Source organism: Lontra canadensis, unplaced genomic scaffold, assembly GCF_010015895.1.
Source record: "Lontra canadensis isolate GAN:19392208 unplaced genomic scaffold, GSC_riverotter_1.0 scaffold6, whole genome shotgun sequence".
Lineage (NCBI taxonomy): Eukaryota > Metazoa > Chordata > Mammalia > Carnivora > Mustelidae > Lontra > Lontra canadensis.
The window spans coordinates 14,717,479-14,739,829 of record NW_022631000.1 but is presented as its reverse complement, the minus strand read 5'-3'; the positions used below and the strand labels follow the sequence as shown (position 1 = coordinate 14,739,829).

Genomic DNA, 22,351 nt, shown 5'->3' with positions numbered 1-22,351 from the left:
AAGTATTTGAACCTGTTTAGAGAGATTGCTTAGCTAGTATGAGATTAAGTCTAGATGATTTGGGATGAGTTTATTCTAGCTCAGTCCAGCTCCAAATTTTCTAGCAACTAATTATGAACCATGAAATGTTAGCTCTTCTCATTGTGTGGTTTCTCTAAGCTCTGTAAAGTCATGCAGAATTCTTAATCTCCTATGGGGGAAGTATTTCACCCTCATACTCATCCTCCATCCATCTCCCAGTTCTCATGATTGGCAGAAATTCCTAACCTCCAGAACTTTTAGACTTTTTAGAGGTATAGTGGAACAGGCAGTTGAAGATTTCCTATACACATGTAACCATCATGGAAACTTTCATTCAGTGGCAGTTTGGACCTCCCCCACCCACCCATACACACACCCCTGCAGTTGGCCTCCAAATCTTGCATTACAAGAAATAGAATTAGGCAATGGTTATTTGCTGAAGGAATATCGTAAGTTTTTTATGCTCACTATATAAAAGAGATCATAAATTATACCACCCAAACTTGATACTTCTGAGAGTAGAAGGGGACATGCTAAAGATTATGGTTAAGCAACAGGCATAAATGAGATCTGGTGTTTTAGCTGGGACTACCTCCACTGCTTACCCTTTCCCAAACTCCATTGGCACAATAGACCTACCAGGCCAGGCCAAACCATGAAAACTCACAACTTCCTGCTGAAACGGGCTGACTTGATGATGGAATAGAACATGAAAAACCACATGCCCCTAGGTGTCACAAACAGTAGCAGTCTCTGTGGCAAATAAACAGGGAAGATAAACATTACTGCTAGCCTGAAGTTGTAATTCAGATTGAGGCAGGCAATAGACTGGCAAATTGCCAGAACTTTAACAGGGAGAATTGGAAAAGGAGTCTGCTATAGTAGGCATTGATAAGCACATATCCCTGGTAGTTTGGAAGTCTGCACATATTCCAGGAAAGACCAGAGAGGGTCCAAGCTATCTACATACCCAAGGCTAACCCTAAGACCTTGTGCAAAGAGGAGAGAAGAGTGATTCCAGTGAAAAGTAAGAGCCAAGGAAAACATGTAAAGTGCCTAAACTTTGAATGTATTTCCAACCCATACACATGTATCAGCAAAGGAGTTAGCTTATTGCCCTCAAGGTGTTTGAGTACAACTCCAGACCATTCATTAGATGTGAACTGCAAACTGTGCTGACACAGAGGCAATTATTTAGCTAAAAAATAAAATTAGGAATTATAAAAACTGACCAGAGACATCAGTAACTACACAGCATGAAGGAGACAGACCCCAAAGAATTAGATTGGTAAATCACCAAACAAATAAGTAGTAATAATAGCAACTATCTCCTGGAGGAAAAAATCAGAAGCCAGAGTTGCTAAAATGTATTGTATAAAGTGTCAACTAGCAAGAAAAAAAAATCATAAGACATGTAAAGAAACAGGAGTGTGACCGATAGAAAAGCAGTCAGTGGAAACTATCTCTAGGTTGGAGGAGGAAGAGCAGATGTCAAATTTAGCAAAGACTTGAAAGCAGCTATTATAAATATATTCAAATAACAAAAGGAAACTATGTTAAATAATTAAATAAGATATTAGTATAATTTTAAAATGAAGAGTATCAATATAAAGATAGAAATTATTTTTTTAAAGATTTTATTTATTTATTTGACAGAGATCTCAAGCAGGCAGAGAGAGAGGAAGGGAAATAGGCTCCCCATGGAGCACAGTGGCTGACGCAGGACTCCATTCCAGGACCCTGGGACCATAACCCGAGCCGAAGGCAGAGGCTTTAACCCACTGAGCCACCCAGGAGCCCCTAGAAATTATTTTTAAAAGAAGCAAATTCTGGAGTTTAAAACACAGTAACTAAAATGAAAAATATTCTGGAGGGACTCGAGCAAATCTGAGATGGGAGAACAAAGAATCAGTGAACTTGAAGACCAATCAATAGAAATTACCTAATCTCAAAAACAAAACCAAAAAAAAAGAAGAAATAGAGCCTCAGAGATCTGAAATACCATTAAGCATACTAACATGTGAATAACAGAAGAGGAGATAAGAAGAAAACGAAAGGATGGAAAAAAGATATTTGAAGTAGTAATAGCCCCAAACTTGCCAAACGTGATGAATAACATTAATCCCACATCTGAGAAGCTCAACAAATTCCAAGTGTGAAAAATGCAAAAGGATCCATTCATAGATACATTCTAGTCAAACTTTGAAAGACAAAGAAAATGATAAATTCTTGAAAGCACCAAGAGGAAAAAAGACTCATTCAATATAGGAAACAACATTCTGATTAACATTTGACTTCTTATCAGAAACAGTTAAAAGTCAAGTCAAAAGGGAGGAACAACATATTCAAAGTGCTGAAGGAAAAAGATTTTTAAAGTGACCATCAAGAATTTTATTTTTAGCAAAACTGTTCTTCAAAAATGAAAATGAAATATTATATTAATTAATTTATATATTTATTTATATTAATAAAGCCTGAAGCGGCTTGTTGCTAGCAGAACTGCCTTCCAAGAAATACTAAAGGAAATCATTTAGATTGAAAGGAAATGACAACAGTAACTAAAATCCACCCAAACAAATAATTTGCATTTATAATATTATTACATAGATAAATATAGATATGGTATAAATATATAATAAAATTCAATTCAAGAAAAAGGAAGAAAATAATAAAGGTTAAGACAGAAATCAATGAAATAGAAAACAATAAAATGGTAGAGAAAAATCAATGAAAACAAATTTGATTCTTTGCAAAGACCAATAAAATTGACAGATATGTAGATAGAATGACCAAGGAAAAAGTAGAGAAGATAACAGATTACCGAAATAAGGAATAAAAGTGGGACATCACTACCAACTCCATAGAAATTAAAAAGATGAAAAGGCAATACTATGAAAAATATATTCCTAAGACAACTTACTAAAATTATCTAATTACTGGAAATGCGCAAATTACTGAAACTGATTCAAGAAGAAATAGAGAATCTGAACAGATCTATAATAGCAAAGAGATAGAATTTTTGATTGTCATCCCACAAAGAAAAGTCTAGATGCAGATATTTTCACTGCATCCTATCCATTATTTAAAGAAAAACAATACCAGTATTTCACAAACTTTTTCAGAAAATAGAAGGAGAAGGAACATTTTTTTAAAATTCATTCTATGACAATAATATTATACTGAGACCAAAGCCAGACAAACGTATTTAAGAAACCATTATCCCTCATGATATAGACACCAAAGTCCTCAACATAATATTCACAAATCAAATATAGCAACCTGAGCAAGTAGGATTTATCCTAAGGATGCAAATTTGGCAAACATTAATTAATTAATTAATGTAATATACCATATTAGTACAATAAAGGAGAGAACCCTGTGACTGTTGCAGTAGGTACACAAAAAGCGTTTGAGAAAATCCACCATCCTTGACAATAACTTTCATCAAACTAGGACTAGAAGAGGACTTCTGTAACCTGATAAAGAGCATCTATGCAAGAGCTACAACTAACATCATACTTAATGATGAAAGACTAGCTGGTTTAACCCTGAGTTTGGGAACAAGGCATGGTTGTCAGATCTCACCTCTTCTATTCAGGTTGTACCAGGGTGTCTGTCCAGAAAGATGAAAATAAATAAATAAATATAAAGAAAAAGAGAGGAAAGAAAGCAAGAAAAGGAAAGAAAAAAAAGACGGAAAAGAAAGAAATCAAAGGCATTCAGATTAGAAAGTAAAAAGTTACCACTTTTTGTTTTCAGAAAATAAGTTATGTAGAAAAGCTGAAGGAATGCATTCACACACACAAATAAATGACTTCAGCAAGTTTTCAAATTATATTTTACTTTGTAATTATACAAAAATTATATATTATTATAACACAAAATATATATTATTTTATAATTATATGAAATTTAATTTTATTTCTATATACTAACAGTGAACAGTGAAATTTAAAAAAAATTCTATTCACAATAGCATCAGAAAGAATAAAGGCATTTTTGTAGAAACTGACAAGCTGATTATAAGAAAATGCAAAGAATCCAGAACAGTGAAAATAATTCTGGAAAGGAAAACAAAGTTAGATGAACTATACTCCTAATTTTAAGACTTACTATAAAAACTATAAAAGGAAGAGTATAGTACTATCACATAAATCAATGGAATGAAATTGTAAATTCAGAAAATTAACCTTTATGTTTTTGGTCAATTGATTTTGACAGAGGTGCCGAAGCAATTTGATAGGGTAAGAAATAGTTTTTTGTTGTTGTTTTCAGTAAATAATATTAGGACAATTGGTGCTAGGACTATATGAAATATAAATGAATATTCATGGTGCTAGAACTATATGAAAAGAATAACTTTCTAGCCTTATGTCAAACCATACATAAAGATTAATTCAAAATGGATCATGGACCTAAATGTAAGAGCTAAAACTTAAGACTTCTGTAAGGAAACACGAGAAGAATCTTCATGACCTTGAGCTACACAGGGTTCTTAGATATGGCACCAAAGCATGATACAAAAAATTAAAAACATAATGATTTGTATTTTAATAAAATTTAAAACTTTAATACTCTAAGAGATACTACTAAAGAAATAAAAAGTAGGAGAAAATTTGCAAGATTTTTTGTTTATTTAATTTTAGACAGAGAGAGAGCATGAGGGTGAGCAGGGGAGGGGCAGAGAGAGAAGAAGAGGGAGAGAAGCAGATTCCCCACTGAGCAGGGAGCCCAATGTGGGGCTTGATCTCATGACCTTGAGATCGTGACCTGAGCTGAAAACAAGAGTCAGTCGCTTAACTAACCGTGCCACTCAGGTGCCCCTGCAAGATTTATTACTTGCAAATATATATCTGATAAAGGGTCTTTGTCCTCATAATACATAAAGCATTATTCAATAACAAAAAGACAACCCAATTAAAAATTGGGCAAAATTTTTGAATAAATATTTCACCAAAGAAGATATAGGAATCACTAATAAGAATGTGAAAAGATGCTCAATATCATCAATCCTTTAAAAAAGCATGTTAAAACCGTAGAGATACTGCTTTATGCTAACTAGAGTAAATGAATACAATAAAAGTACGCATGCAATAACAAGTTATTAGTGAGGATGCTGAGAAATTGGAACCCTCATACATTGCTGGTTGAAATTTAAAATGGTACAGCCATTTTAGAAAATAGCTTAGCAGTTCTTAAAAGTTAAAATAAACTAGGGCACCTGGGTGGCACAGTTGGTTAAGCCTCTAACTCTTGGTTTTAGCTCAGGTAGTGAGATTGAGCCCCTTATTGGGCTCTGCACTCTGTGTGGAGTCTGCTTGGGATTTTCTCTTCCTCTGCTCCTGCCTCTCTCTCTCTCTCTCTCTAAAAATAAATAAATCTTTGAAAAAATATTTTTTAAAAAAGTTAAAATAAACTTACCATAATTTATGACCCAGAAATTTCACTTCTAGATATCTACTCAAGAGAAGTAAGAACCAAGAGAAGTAAGAACATGTGTCCATACATGGACTTGTATATATGTCAGTGTTCAGAGCAGAATTATTCATAATAGTCAAAAACTAAAAACAATGCATATGTTCATCAACTAATAAGTGGATAAACAAAATGTGGTACATCCACACAATGGAAGACCATTTGTCCATAAAAGGGAACAGACTACTGCTACATACCACAACATAGATGAATCGGAAAAACATTATGATAAGCCACATGCATACACCACATATTGTATGATTGCTCTTATATGAAATGTCCAGAAAAAGTAAATGTTTAGAGACAGAAAGCTGATGAGTTATTGTCTGGGACTGGGATAAGAGTGGGTTGACTACCTAAGGACATGAAAGATCTTTCTCGGGTGACAAAAATTGGTGATCACTCTAAATTTTTTTTTTAAGATTTTATTTATTTATTTGACAGACAGAGATCACAAGTAGGCAGAGAGGTAGGCAGAGAGAGAGGGAGGGGGAAGCAGGCTCCCTGCTGAGCAGAGAGCCCCTTGTGAGGCTGGATCCCAGGACCCTGGGATCATTACCTGAGCCAAAGGCAGAGGCTTTAACCCACTGAGCCACCCAGGTGCCCCTGGTCACTCTAAATTTATTTAAAATCCTTAAGTTGTACATGTAAAAGGTTGAATTTCATGTTATATAAATTATACCTTAATAGACTGTTAAAAGGGAAATTATGCTAATTTAAACTAAAAAGAGAAAAACCTGGCAGACACTCCCTTAACCAAATGACCAAGATTAACGTCCCCAGTGATAAGTATATCAAGCACGCCCTGATATGGTGTTATAAGAAGAGCTCTTCATTCATTTTCATTCTTTGCTAAAACCGTAATCCCAATCTAATAATGAAAAACATCAGATGAATCCAAATTATTATTTAGATTAGTACAAAAAATATCTGACCACTACTCTTCAAAACTATCAGCGTCATAAAAAACAAGAAAAGACTGAGAAATTGTCACAAATCAGAAAAGAGTTAGGAGAAATGGCAACTAAATACAATGTGGTACCCTAGATTAGAATTTAGAACAGAATAAAGGTATTAGCAGAAAAACTGGTAACATCTGTATAAAGTATGTAGTTAATAGTATTGTATCAATGTTCATTTCTTCCTTTGACAAATTTACCATCGTTCCATAAGATGTTAATGTTTAGTAGTGAAAAAAATACAGGAATTCTCTTTACTAACTTTACAACTTTTCAATAAAGGTGAAATTGTCCCAAAATAAAAAGTAATTTTTTAAAAAATGAGGGATTTATCAGTTAAAAGAGAATTATGATTTAAATGTAATGTGTGGATCTTTCTTAGATCCTGATTCATACTAACCAGCTATAAAAATGAACAAAGAACAATAAGCATTCAAAAGTCAATCATTTGACCTAAGATATTTAATAATATTAAATAATTGGTATTATTTTTTTGATGTGGGAGATGATATTATGATTTTCAGAGGCCATTACTTTTTAGTACTACATACTAACATATTTGTGGGTAGAATGATAGAGCTGGAATTATCTTTGAAATGAGCTAGTGGAAGAGAAAGTGGGTGACTGTAGATTTAAAAAAAAAAGATGGCCTGTGGATGATAAATACCTGGTAGCTTATTTACTCTGCTTTCTACTCTTGTACGTGTTTTAGATTTTCCATAGTAAATTTTTTTAAGTGAAAAAAAAAAAAAAAGACTAAGAGAAATAATTAAAATATTATGATTTCCCTCTACACTGACCACAGGCAGGGCTTGTCTCTTAAAAATCATCTGAGCAATATCAAAATGAACAAATTATAAGATAAAAGTGAGGGACTCTCAAAAACAATCTGGGTAAGATACAATCGATGCTGAATAGTTAGGAGAACATTAAGAGAAATGCCTAAATTACCATAGACTTCCCAAACTGGAGTGCTTTGTTGTTCTTTTCTTGAAGTTTTGTGACCTGGTGATATCTAAAACTCCTATGCATGTGAGGATTTTTTAAAAAAAATAGAGTGTGGACCGAAGCAGCCCTATGTTACTAGTCAGTGTTACAATCTATAGTTCGTCACCCCCCCTTCAGTTTACTTTATTGTCTGGGGCTTTGTTTTTTGGACTTGGGAGTTACAGGATAGGTTACTGTAATATAATGCATTTGCCACTTCTCTGGAAAGCCATTCAGAATCTCTAACTAGTGCAGAATGTACAACTCTTTTGCTAAAGGGTCTCTGCCAAGAGAAGCATTCTTCCGGGCTTTGTAATTTGCATTGATTACTGACTGAGCTGTTTCCCAGTGCATCACTGGGTGCTGAGTGTAATCTATAAAGCCTTACATAGTTTTGTCCTGATTAAAGAAGTCTGACACTGGTGGTCAATTTTAATAATGACCGAGATTGATCCGGGTGACTTTAAAAAAATTTTAACAGATTTTGGGACGTGAAATGTCAAGAGCAAGTTATTCTTATTGATCACACACACTCTGGAAATCTACTGTTTTAAAGGTGGGTACAGTGTACTGTACTGAACTTGTAAAAAACAGGAAGTTGAAAAGTAGAGAGAATTGCCAAAAATGTTCTAGCCCTGACTTTGTGCTCCCTAATCTAATCCGACATGCCTTGAAAATATTTCACTTCCTTGATGACCATTTTTCCAGTTTCTATCCAATACTTACCCCCACTACATAGTGACAGAGTTAATGATTATCTCATGAGGCAGATATGAATAGGAACAGTATTCATATCAAAGACAACTGGTCCCACTTCCAGGTCCATCTTTGGGCCAAGATATGTAGTCGCCAACAGTGAGTTGGCGACTGTATTTTTTGAGTCCTGGCGCAAAGTAAGATCCATCTGTTTTGCCCAGCCGTTTGCCTGAGTGCCACAAAATGGTCCTGTTATTAGTCTTATTTGTGGTCCTATTTGAGGTTAGGGGATAATATAAATAAACTTCAGTCCTCCTTGTGATGAATGTAGCATGGGAATTAAAAGTGGTGGTGTTGGTAGTGGTAAGTGATGTTGCGTCTCTATTTTCTCAATTGCTCTGTTTTCTTTGGATTGGGAAACAGACATTTAAGAATGAGTTTGTCATCTGGAAGAATAGTTGTGACCAAGTTTCCCTCAACAGGATACAAGATGTTATTTTTGAGCTTCATTACCCTCACCAAGGGGAAAAAAAGAGAGGGAAAAAATAAGGAAGAAAGCGAAAGTAAAGAAGAAACATGCAGAAAAAGAAGTGAGGAGAAAGGTCAAAGAGGATGAGGGATACATGACGAGACAAGAAGAATGTAACGTAGCAGACTGCCTGTTCATGGAAATTACTTGATTATTTTGAATGGATAGTTCCGTTAACTCAACATCTGGTGAATTGAGGAAAAGAAAATCTGACTGATCAAATTGAACTTCTAGTTGTCAGTTAAATAGTTTATATATAAATATGCAGCCTAGTTTCCATCACATTTCCCTGTATGAACTAGATAGTGAATCAGTTTTTCGCTAACCATATTTGAGCGGTGAGTAGAACAATACCAATCAGTGATTCAGATTTACATAGAGGTGGGCAGTTTTTGTATTTCTGAATTGTTTATTGGGGATTATTGTTATCCATATAATTTCTGAGCATGAGTTATTTTTGTCAGTTTCTTCTATAAATGTTTTGTTACCTTATAAGGAAATATGTGCACTCCCCTCCTCTCATTCAGTTGTCCCTGGTGACGCCTCCATAATTTCTGTCTTTACACTGGTGCGTTTTTAGTCTAATTCAAGCATGTGAGAAGCAGGGGAAAAGTTTAGTTAGTCAATGTCAGTGATTTTTTTCTGATCCATTCATGGATGGATTTAGTGAATCTGTACCAGTTTGCATTTAAAATCTATATATATCGAATAGACACAATACCTAAAATATTCTTCCCTATACTTGAAGGGAAAAAGAAAATAGAATTCATAAGTCAGACGAGATGCATTTTCTAATAATAGATGCAATTTCAAGGGTGATTTATGATCATGCTTTCATATATGGAGATATTAAAATATTACCTTGCACTCATGTGAAGGTGGACATAAACACACCACATTTAGTGCTACAAATATATAAAAAAAAGTACTACCGTGCTGTGAAGTAAAAGAAAGATAATTATATTATCTTCATTTTATACGAGAAAGCTATATTTTTCTAAATCCTGTAGTGTCAGTTATCTAAAGCTAAAAATAGGGATGACTTAATCTAGTCTGTTTTTTTTTTAAACTGTTATCTTATTTAGAGATGGTGCTGTATGAAGAAAGAAGGGATTGAAAAAATAGTGTGACATTTTAAGCCCAAATATTTATGACATAGTTGGAGATTTTAATGCCTGGACTCTTAATTTGAAGATTAAAAATACATATTAAAAAATGTGGTTCAGTTATTTAAAACCATGAGGTCCAGTTCAAATCCTGATGGTCTTCTCATGCTGCTTCACACCGCAGCGGCAGCAACTGATAAGTATGTAGATATGATGTGGTATCCGGCATGCTAAGCCCACCATACATTGCAATGGGCACTGTGTATTGCTAAATACGTTCATTTACCTCTGCTTCACCATCTGCCCCACCACCAATGCAGCCACCTGAAAGTAGTAGATCTAACATTTTTTTTCCAATTCTATTTGAAGTCATAATTTCCTTTCAACATGTATATTCAGATAATAGATTTTATTCTTTATTATCTAAAATTAACATTTTATGTAATCTTTAGGCTGTGAAATTGTTGTTGAGGAGTTTTTAAAAATCAGATAGAATTTAGCTGAAATTCAGAGGCACTGAGCTTCTAGTCATATCATTATGAAGTCCTAAACAGGGAGGCATATTTTGTTTTTCAGAATTGCTTTTTTTTTTTTTTCCTCTTTAGATCCTTTTCTTTTCATTAAAAAACTACTCTGGGAAGAGGGTTTTTTTTTTTTTTTTTTTTTTTTTTTTTCCTTAACAGGAAAAAAAAAAAAAAGCCACGCTTGACTGATAATGCATTGCTTTGGATGGTGAAACATTATGAAAGTTTAATTTTTAATTAAATCTGAAATACCAATTATAACTGAAAGAGATTTTAACCTGTTTCTTTTCAGACTGCCTGAAGTTACATTTAGAGACTGAAATCATTGCACCTTAAAAACAAAAGACTGAGCTGCACTGCATTCCTGTAAGTGAAAGCTTCCTGTACCTTCTTCCTCTGTGATTTTGTGACCAACCCAAGACAAAAACATTGGTAACATAGTAACCAGGCATGAGTAAAAATTTGAATATCCCTGAAGATATATATGTTTAAATGATTTCCTTCTATAAAAAAAGAAAATTTGTTGGGCTCAATATTCAGTATGTCTTTTTTATTCAACCTAAAATGTGAATCTTTTTTTTTTTTTTTGCCTGGTTTGAATTGCATTAGGGAGGGTGTCACCCACTGTGCATCCGCACAGTGACATACACCGTGACAGGAGGGATTCTCACATTTTTTGTTCAAGTCTCATTGAAGGTAATGGATTTCTTATGGAATCAAAGTAGATTCCTTTTTCCTTTGTGATGTCATTAGAAATTTTTAGCCTTTGTGTCAATGGAAATGGAGAGAAAAAAGTTCATGATGACATCACAAGATTCTGTTGCCTTGAGGACTTTGGGCAAAACTAAGTAAAATGCATAATTCCCTTGTGTGCGTGTGTTCCCCATTCTGCTATGAAGCAGTCAAAATAGCACATCTTATGTCTTCCCGTGAGCTACAAGGCTGTCTCTCAGAGCCCCATTGTTCCATAAATGCATGTCAGAGTCTACCACAGTCTGGTCTACCCTTATTTAGCTGCTGTTTTGTCAATGTACTTGGAAGAACAATTAACACTTGGGATTTCAATGTCTGAATAACAGGCAGTGAATAGAACCCAAGCATATAAAAGATTCAGATGCCCAGGGTAAGAAAACAGAAGCTTATAGTTGGTGGGGGAAAAAAGAAAAGCATTTTAATGCTGCACTCAAAGGTTGTGAAATACTATGAGAAAAGTCAATCTTTTTTATTTTTTAATTTTAGATTAAAATGTATGTTTTGGTAATGAAATCCAGAAGGTTATGATGTCTTCCTAAGTTTTACAGTTTAATGTGTTGCAAGGTCTTTCCTTAGAGAGTCTTAAAACACTGAAATAACACCCATCTCCTTGAGTCATTGTTGGAAGGCCGGATGCAGGGTCTACTGCGTCGTGGTTTTCAGAATGCCACTGTGTCTGTCCCACAGAGTGCACTAAAGGTGATTCACTTTCTTCCATTTTCACTTTAGTTCACTGTACTCTTTCATTATTGACTATAGTGCTTATGTGTTGACTGCAGATAGTCCAGAAATTAAGTGTCTCTATGTATGGTCTGAATTTCTGGTAGGTCCATTTTTTGGTGGGAGGAAAGAGATGATGCGTGGACAGAGCAAGATCACCTCACCATCAGGGTATCTGATAAATGGAAAGGGAGCTTATTCATGGTGCTCACTGAGCACAGTGCTTGACTGGTATGAGGGAATAAATGATGTTTATTGTTGCTTTTGCCAGAACTACAATAGTTCAAGCCCATAAACAGGAAGGTCTCCAAAAGCAGGGTCTGTTTCTTACTCATTTTTTTTTTTATTAAAGATTTTATTTGCTTATTTAACAGACGGAGATCCCAAGTAGGCAGAGAGGCAGGCAGAGAGAGAGAGGAGGAAGCAGGCTTCCCGCTGAGCAGAGAACCCAATGCGGGACTCCATCCCAGGACCCTGAGATCATGACCTGAGCTGAAGGCTTTAACCCACTGAGCCACCCAGGCGCCCATCTTACTTGTTTTTTTAATCTCCAGTGCTTAGCATAATAATAGTAATGAAGAGATGGTTACTGTTATTAATACAATTACAAAATGTGTTAATAAACTTTAGGATTTATTTTGTCAGAGAATATATATTGTGAAGAGGGGTTGATTAAAGTTCTTGACAGTCAGAAAGACAATTTTATTTTATTTTTTAATATATATATATTTTTATTTATTTTTTTATTTATTTGACACAGAGAGAGATCACAAGTAGGCAGAGAGGCAGGCAGAGAGAGAGGGGGAAGCAGACTCCTTGCTGAGCAGAGAGCCCAATGCAGGCCTCAATCCCAGGACCCTGAGATCATGACCTGAGCTGAAGGCAGAGGCTTAACCCACTGAGCTACCCAGGCTCCCCAGAAAGACAATTTTAAAGGAGTTTGTCAAAGGCAAACCAACTGTCCATCATATCACATTAGGCGTTCATCTCTTAGTATTTCTCCTCATTGACTACACTTCTTTTTCATCACCATGATGAGGAGGGCCTAGTCAAACCATATCCTTTTTACTGTGAAATGGTCTCCAATAGTTTTCCATTTAATTTGCGTGTCTTAGATCCCATACTTTGGAGTTGTCTGCAGAGATAAATCTACCTGACTTCAGGATGGGCACTTCACCTGTTGGTTTAATTGCCATGCAATGAATTGTGCTTGAAGGAAAGAGGCACATAGAGGCATGTGGTATGATAGGTATCTGGGCAGTTAGCCTGGGGAAGTCATCATTAGAAGCTTCAACAGGCGCATAAAAAGCCAGGACCAATTTCTCAGCATAATAGTACCACAATATTCTTCAGAACTCAAAATGATTTGACCCCTTCTGACCCCTTCAACATTTAGCTTCCTGGTGTTTTTTTGTTTTGTTTTGTTTTGTTTTTTGCTTGTTTGTTCTTTACATAAAATTTTCTGCCCTCCCCCACCAATTTTAATTTATTTCCAAAAGGGGTACCTTCATTTTTATTAAATCAGCTACAGCTGATGCAAATTAAGGCTTTCATAAAACGTGGCCTCTGAGGCAAAACTAAAATGATAAAATTTAGGCTTAGTCAATTGTACTATTATCATGTTGAATAACATTTAAGGATATCAAAGAACTTTATAAACAAATTTCATATTTTTTAAGATTACAAAATTGAAGTGAAAGGATTTAAGGGTAGAGCTTCATCAAACATTATAGGTACAAAAGCTGTAAGAAGCAGAAGTCCTAATAATCTTAATTTTGAAATAAGTATATTGAGGCCCCGGGTAGGGCATGCAGGTTACCCAAGCCATAATGACCACCAATGCAGATCATCCTTTAGTCATCTAGGCTTGAGAATAGACCTGAATTTAGACTCTGGGGCTTTGATCTTTACTCTGAGGGAAAGGTCTGAGCAGTGTTTGAGCAGTGTTTCCTGAGGAACAAATTGCCTTAGGCTGATTTTATGAGACCCATGGAACTATAGTCTCCTCCACAGACTAGCCCAAAATTAATACAAAAGGGATATTCTGGAAATACTCATTGTTATCTAAAAAAGGTTGTTGTTGTTGTTATTGTTGTTGTTTTCATTTTTTATGTACATTTTGATATCATGCCTCTGGTTATGTAATGAGTCACACAGAAGCAAATTTATTTGGTTGACTTAATATTCTTTATGACAATTTACAAAGTGGACAGAAGACCATTAGAAACTTTAGTAGTTTAATTGTGCTTACAGGCACGATAAAACCAGTAATCTGAACAAAGCCACTGTGACATGGAATTCCGACTTCCCAAGAGTGTGCATCACGCATGGTGTCAGAATGTCACTGTTGCCAGAGGTCATTTCTGTCAGAGAAAAGTTTTTAGTGTCTGAAAAAAATGAAATAAACTTTAATAATTTAAAATGAATTACTTGCCCTAGTAATTTATTTCAGGTTGCCTTTATTGGATTCTGTCATTTAGCAATCCGAGGAGACCAGCGTAGGAACTTTTCTATTATTTTATCCAGAGCTAAGTCCTGGATATATCTTAGTTTCTTCCTCAAATTTATTTTATACCCTCCCAACATTCCCATCCCCACTGTGAAGAAGCTCAAGTTTCTATGTACAAAATATTAGTGGTTATGTCTTTGTGCCTAGATGAGGAGATGGTGTTCTGCCTTAAAAAATTCCATGGAAGCTTTAGCATATAGAGAAGGAAGAATTGAAGCATGAGGATGCCAGCACACAGACTTGGATGTAGGTGCCCAACAAGATTATCTCCTCAGAACTCTTTTCTCTTTAACAATACATTAAAACTTATTCTGTGCCTCTTATGAACAATCTTTTTACCAGGGTAAATAACGCATACTTACTATCGTCAAGGAGTTCATAATCTGTTTGGGCAATAAATACATCTTCCTTAAAGACGGTATGTTGAATGGGTACAGTAGAGTAAACAAATACTTATCATTTCCTTTGGACCATCACAAAATTATCTGATACTTACCAGTAGCCCAAGTAGAGGGAGTAATGAAAATGAAAGTTGAGGGAACAGTGAATAGTAATTGTGTGATCTGAGGATAGGATGCTAGTTGGAGCCAGTGTTTTCCAAAGTGTGGGTTGAGAACCATTCATAGGTCATGGAATCAGTTTAAAGGATCACAGTCAATATGCTTTTAATGAAATAGTATCAAAGGGAGAAATTCATAAAAAGAGTGTGTTACATATTTTTAAGATAATGGATTGCAAAATAAATATATTTCTTACTGGGAATTGTGCCACCAAAATATGAAAGCATATATCAAGAAGATTGGTCTTTTAAATACTCAACTCACATAATCCCAACTCAGGGATAATATCATTTTCTCCCTCTTTGTGGAGGGATTAAGCGGCTTGCCCCAGGTCATAGAACAGGTGAATGTAAAAGATAGAATGTGAATAGGTGTGTCACTCCATATACATAAACTTTCCCATCATCTGACACAGCTTTCCAAAGTTGTATGACTTCAGTTATTACACTACTGATAACTCACACATTTATATCTCTAGTCCTGATATCTCTCCCAAATTCCAGTCTTGTATTTCTAATGTTCTTATTTAAATCTTCAAATAGCTATCACACTAGTTTTTTCCAAGTCAGTACATCAAAATTGAATTTATCCTCCTAGTGAAAATTAATCATCCTTCTTTTGACTATACTAATTTTCTTCATCTCAATTGTCCAGGTGATCCCAACTCAAAATATATCATTCTTGCTTTCCCCCCGCCCCCCAGGTGTCCAATAAGTGGCCAGGTCTTGTTCATCTCCTTCCTTGGTACCTTTATCTTAGGTTTTCATGTCCACTTGCTTGCAATAATCTCCTAATTGAGGGAGACAGGGGGAAGGGAGACCAGTTCGTCCTAAACACTGCTGCCTCATTAGGTTTCCTGAAGCAGGAGTCCTAAGATTATATCACTTTGTTCAGACAAAACTTTAGTAATTCTAGATTAATTACCGATTTCTAGCCAGTATTTATGACCATCTAAAATCTAATTCTAACCTCATTTCTGACTCATTCTTATGGTTTAATATACCAAACACTCAGGCCAAATTTCCTCACCACCACCACCAGCCTCCCTTATTAATATTGTTCCTGCCATCTGGAATTCTGTTATTCTGTTTTTCCATATGCAAATCTAACCCATCCTTCCAGGTCTATTTTAAATGCTATTAATTCCATGAAACCTTCCCTCTTTGACCTAGCCAGAAATAATCCACGCTCCCCTGCTTACCAAACCCACTTCTTACCTATACTGGCTCTGCTGACAATTTGATTTTGGACTTCTATCATTCAAAATTGTGAGAGAATATATTTCTGTTAAGTCAACAAGTTTTTGGTAATTTGTCACAATAGCCTGAGAAACTAATGTAGCATTTATCTACACTTTTTTTGAGACTTGAATTACTTTCTATATTTTTAATGATACTTATGTGCAGACTTTATCTCTTTACTAGATAATAAATTCTTTGGGGATCGAGTCCATATTTAACTAACATTTCTAAACTCTACAAAACCTACCACAGTAGAATCACTGATCATTACCCATCCATGGTTAATCTGGGGAATATAGAAATGATCCCTCAGGCTCTCATGGAACTTACAGTGTCCTAAGGGAATCAGACATTAAATAAGTAAACAAATAATTACAAAATTACAAATTATAATTTGCTAATAGATATGCAAGACAGTAATGCATGGGGAAAATCTATTATACTATCCACCAAGTAGTGAGGAAAGAATTATCACAGAAAGTGTAATTTAAGTTGATAGGAAGAATCAGGCAGGTGAAGAATTTGGGGTGGGGATAGGAACATGTAAGGAAGAGAAAGCTCCAGACCAAAATAGCAGGGACAGTGCTCTGAGGCAAAGACAAGCTTTGTGTATTCAAGGAAATAAAAGGATTCCAGAGTGGCTAGAGGAAAGTAAAAAAAGGAGGGGACTAATTGGAAGTGATGTCAGAGGAGTAGCAGGGTGATGAATTGGATTTTATTTTGAATCATTGGAAAAACACATAATAGGTGTGTGTGTGTGTGTCTGTGTGTGTGTGTGTTTGTGTGTATAATATTTTATATATATATATATATATTAATTGAATAGAAAAAGATGAAAATAATTCAAAGTTAAATAGTATATACAAGCTCAGAGCAACTACACATTTACTTTAAATCTTTGCCAAAGGTTCACTTCTAAGTTTGAGGGAGGTTTGGATTTCTGAAACTGAGGTCTAATAGTTCACAACATATTTCCCATCTGCATAAACCAAAGCAGATTCCCAACAACCTTCTAAGATAAGGTCAAGTTAATTTTATTTCCTTTCTAGTTAATAATTATTAAGATTCTGTTGTTGGTTAATGAATCTCTTATTTTTGTTTATTTTTAAGTGCTCATTGCTCAATGTAGGAATGAATACCAAAAATGTGTTTTACTCCTAGGATGTATTTTTAACATGTTAAACATTGATCTGATTTTTAATTGTGGTGTATTTTATCATGTGCAATGACCAGGGGCCTGGAGGCACAGAAAGCCTCCAAATGAATCATCATTATCCTCATTATTACTCTCTTCATTATTACTGAATTTCAGGATTAAAAACAATCCAGATTAATTTAAAGTATGATGCATTAATATCATGGAATTACCACTAAGTCAGAAAGGAGATATTGGTTTGTTTGCAAAATGATAGAAATTATCCCCTTTCATCAAAGAAAAAAAAAAAAGAGAGAGAGAGAGAAGAAAAAAGGAAAAAGAAATACAGTAGAGGGAATGTGAAAATTAAACCATAGAGAAGTAGGTTAAACTCTAAAGGTATGAGGATTTATCTGCTATAACTCAGTAAAAACACACTAGAATCATAAAATATTATAGTGACAGGGAAACTTAGGAATTATTTATTCCAGCCTCCTCATTTTAGAGATGAACAAAATTCGGGCCTAGAATTCTTATTTCAGACATACAGTTAAATAGTTAATGTCAGGGCTGGAAATATAGCCTTAATTCTTAGGAGGTAGATTAACACAACGAGACCAGCTAATCAGTGATCAACACCCCTACCATAAACCTTTTAAGGTCTTGGGTAGAAAAAAGAATATTAAGTACAGGAGATAAGTCTACAGACAAGCTTTAATTAATAAAAATCTGAACAATATGTATTACTCACAATCTGTTTACTTAATGTACCAGATGCTTTGTGAAAGTTGTCTTTAATCCTTGCTACCACACTCAGCAACCACTCTGCAAAGTAGGAATCGTTTCCATTTTATAATGAGAATACTGAGCTCCAGAAAGATTAAGTAACATCCAAGATTGCAAAGCCAGTAAGTGAATTTGTACTGATGCCAGGCCTAACTGATTCAAACTCTGTACTATCTGCTGCTTGGTGTTTCATCTGTTGCATTTTTGTTATCGCCTTAGCTCATGTGGTCACATAGGTCATTAGTTCTCTAATAGTCCAAACTTTTGAAATAAAAGTTAGGAAGAAAAGGAAGATTTAGCAGGTGCCCTCTCTGCATAAAGTTCTTCTCATTTAATTCTGTCAACAGTACCTCAAGATCAATGTTCTAATCCTCAGTTTAAAATTTATAAAACCAAGTTTCAATGAGATGAAATTGTCCCACACATCTTTGTAAAAGCCTGAGCCAGAATTCTAACACACATCTTTCTGATCCCAGGTGTTCTTTCCATTGTTCCATCAACCTCCAAGTCTGCTTGCTCTTCTCATGGATGTTGGTTGATCTTCTATGGTCCTCATACTCAGATCCTTATCTGGCAAAGGAGAATTGTAATGTAGCTCTCATTGACTTCCCAAGAAGTAAGAGAGTGTGTTGAGAAGGTGATTTTATAATTAAGTTATATTACCTTATCTGGAAATAAATACAATGCCCCATCTATGTTTCCTTCTTTGAGAAATGAGGAACTAGGCAGATAGGTCAAATCTGTGACGTTACTCTTTCATCTCTACGTTATCTTGTTCACTCTGTGTCTGCGCCCAAGACCCCAATCATATCACAGATAACGGTACTACTAGCCTATATCATACTTGAATACACCTTTGTATTTATGAGGCCAATACAAAGGAAGAAGTTTTACATTTTCCTTCTCAAAACTAATGTATTTGAAGACTTAGAAGCCTGATTAGAGATACAGGTCAATGAAAGAGCTCATTGTTAACTTCTTCTAGAAAAAGTGCAAAACTGAAAGTCCAAACATACTTATGAATTGTTAGATTGTTTTCTAATGACCAGTGAGGACTACATGAGAAGTGAACTCTTGATAAAAGCAAGAGAGAGGGAGAGGGAGGGAGGACAAGTTGGGAGGTAGGAGGGAAGGGGAAAAAGGGGAGGAGGAAGAGATTGGAAACAGTTTTTTTAATGGCAGCTCCCACTCAGACATGATCCTGAATTTCCTTCTATGTGTCAACTTTAGTGGCACTGCACACATACACCTTCATTTCTGAGAAGGTCAGTTTCTGTTATTAGATAGTACACTTAAACAATCATTCTAAAACCAATTGTCACTATGGAATGGCACCAATATACATAACAAATTTATGGTAATTAGAAGTGATGCTTACCTGTTAGGATTCTGCAGCTGTTACTTTATCCTCTCTGTTTCTTGAGTTTGACTTCTAAGTCTTCCTATGTGAAAGGGTCCACTCAAGTCTTTTAAAATAACTCCATGAAAACCATCTTTCCTACTTTGCAGAAAGGACTTTGCTCTTTGGCCCATCCTTGTACTTTGCAGTATGTTGCTAGTAGCCCTAAATCAGAAAGTACATTAATATATCCTTTGAACTGCTGGGTCTCATCAGGAGAAAAAAAAAATATTTTCAACCATCTTATAATACTTTGTTAAAAATCCAATTCTGGTTCAATGTTTTGTTCTCAAAGGACTTTTGAATGAAGAGAAGCTTTTGTAAGAGGAAGGAAGCTTATCTAATCTCTTCAAGACTGGTGAGAAGCAATCAGGAGACTTGTGACTCTGAAACAGTAAATTTCCAGGGAATTAGGCACAAAGAGTTTTCCACTTCAGGTTGCAGCACATTGGCTCTAAATGCACCCCTTCACATATCCCAAATGGCAATGTGAAAGCACTATTCTTTGAGTCAAGTGGAGAAGGGAAGAGGCCATGCTAAACCGACATTCTTTCTGGAGGTCATGAGAAATTGAATACAGAATGAACTCAATCTAATGGTTAGTATCAGATTCTCAGAGTTATAAACCTCCTACAATAAAATGTCCTCAAAGATATAGGAAAATAAGTTTGTTCATGATGATGGTCATAAGGACTCGAAGATTAAGATTCTTGACAGTCATTTACTTTTTTGCAATTGCACTTGACCATATGAAATTCGCTTAACCTTTGCTACAATTTTACTGAACTATTCCTTGCTTAACTTACTTGAATCTTATAGGACTTTATTAAATAATCAATATATGTCTAACATTGTTACCATTGCTGGTGTTGTTACTATCAGAATTCTGTTTTCTTTTCTGGACTAGAGCTGTCAGGAACAGCTAAAAACCCAGGTTATACATTTCATGCTCTGTCTATCTGATCTTCTTGCACCACTGGAAAGTGGGAGGGGCTGACTAGCCTACCTGCTCTGTAGGTTAACTTGGATTCGCCCAGAAAACTTGTCAGTGCAGCTTTGTTCGTGAGTGCTTTTAGCAGATAAAGAAATAGTTTGTTTTTTGAAAAACCCTTGTTTTTTAATAAATACTGACTTTCTCATGCTTCATGAGACTTTCTGATTGATTACATCATACTATCCACATTATCATTGCAGTTACCACGAGGGAGGCCCAAGTGTAATGGAAAGGGAAGAGCATGGGGCTATCTGGAGACTTGATCCAGGCATTGTCAAATAGTTTTGTCTTTAAGATCATTTTCCTTTTCTGTAGGGGACACTTTTCTCGATCTGTGCAGACATTATTCAAAGAAGCCAAATGATATATATGAAGTATTTAGAGCTCTATGGAATAACGGAAGTTCATAAATATCATGTAGTACTATTACAGTAAACGTATTAGCAGAATTATAAATCACTTTGAGGTCTCCAGAGTAATGTGCTTTATCTGAGGTCTTCCTGCTTAGAAATTAGTTTGTTTTTTGAGTTGCCATATAGGGAGGTACTCTTTTGCTGCTAAGCACTCTTCATACATTGGAAGAAATGACTAACAATGAATTGCCAGTAATATGTTACTCTTTTTATTTAAAAAAATTTTTTATCGTTATTTTTTAGTTATTCTTTTTAAAGATTTATTTTATTTTATTTTATTTTTTAAAGGTTTATTAACTTATTTATTTGTCAGAGAGAGTGCAAGAGAGCACAAGCGAGGGGGAGGTGTGGCAGGCAAAGGGAGAAGTAGGCTTCCCTGCTGAGCAAGGAGCACAATGTGGGACTCAATCCCAGGACCTTGGGATCATGCCTGAGCCAGAGGCAGATATTTAACCCACTGAGCCGCCCAGGTGACCCTAAAGATTTATTTTAAAGGCACTTTTTACTGTAAATTCTCTGAGCAGTTTCTCTTAAATTAAAAAGAAAAATTAACTGTTTTATCTTTCCTTATTAGAGAATGAATTTCTTGAGGTAAGGAACCATGAGTAATTTACTAGTTTTCTCATTTATTAAAACTGGCACTGGATATTCAGTGTTAGTTGAGTATCTTGTGTGAAAATTTAGTAAAATTTTAATAAACATTTTTTTAAAAAAGATATTGAATTTATTAATTTGACTACATATATACCATATGATATGGACAGGTGTTATTGAAGATTATACAGCTATTTGAAAAAGAATGAATTATATCTATTGCTATTGATCTGGAGGATGATCATAATTTATTAAGTGAAAAGAACAAATTTTCAGGGTAATGAATATTTATGAATAAATTTGTTGTGCATGTTCTATGACCATATTCTTCACAATGGTCATCTCACAGGGTTGAGAATAAAAAAGGATTGATGGAAGATTATTAATTTTTTCTTTAAACATTTTTATTGTTTCATTAGTTATAGTGAATATCTATAAGTTTGAAAATGAATATATAAAATTATTTTTTAAATTGCTACCTTTTGTTTCTTGGAAAATCAGCCTGAGAAAAATAATCACCATGCAGAACTTTAAATTTCATTGTATTACCTCAACCTCCATAATACAAAGCACATACTCTAAATAGAGTGGCTCATTTACTCAAAAATATTTCCTGAGCTCTATGATGCTACTAGTTCTTGTTAATAAGTATGATGCGTGTGTGTGCGTGCATGTGTGTGTGTGTATGTAGCTGAGCTCTTTCATGATGTAGGTTCATACATGGAGTCATATACAAAGAACTAATAGTTGAGCAAGCAAAAGTTGTTAGAAGTAATTTGAGTCTTTAGTATAGTTTCTCTGTATATATAACCTACAAATTCACCAAAAAGCTTTTTTTGGGATTTGGTTGTTTTTGTTTTTGTTTTTTGGCTATTTCTGTCATCCACAATATATCTCTTATAATAGCTTCCCTGAAGTTTCTGCTGCCTCTCTCTCCTTGTCAAGAGCTC

The 22,351-nt window shown here is 35.0% G+C and overlaps 1 protein-coding gene across 4 annotated transcripts in view; it reads left to right on the top strand.

Moving 5' to 3' along the window:
- ZBTB20 (zinc finger and BTB domain containing 20) overlaps positions 1 to 22,351 on the top strand; it is a 770,594-nt gene that overhangs the window by 302,010 nt on the left and 446,233 nt on the right. For all 4 annotated transcript variants that reach the window (XM_032852271.1, XM_032852263.1, XM_032852264.1 and 1 more), the window contains one exon: positions 10,590 to 10,663. The gene's annotated coding sequence lies outside the window, so the exon portion shown is untranslated. The remainder of the gene's footprint in view (positions 1 to 10,589; positions 10,664 to 22,351) is intronic.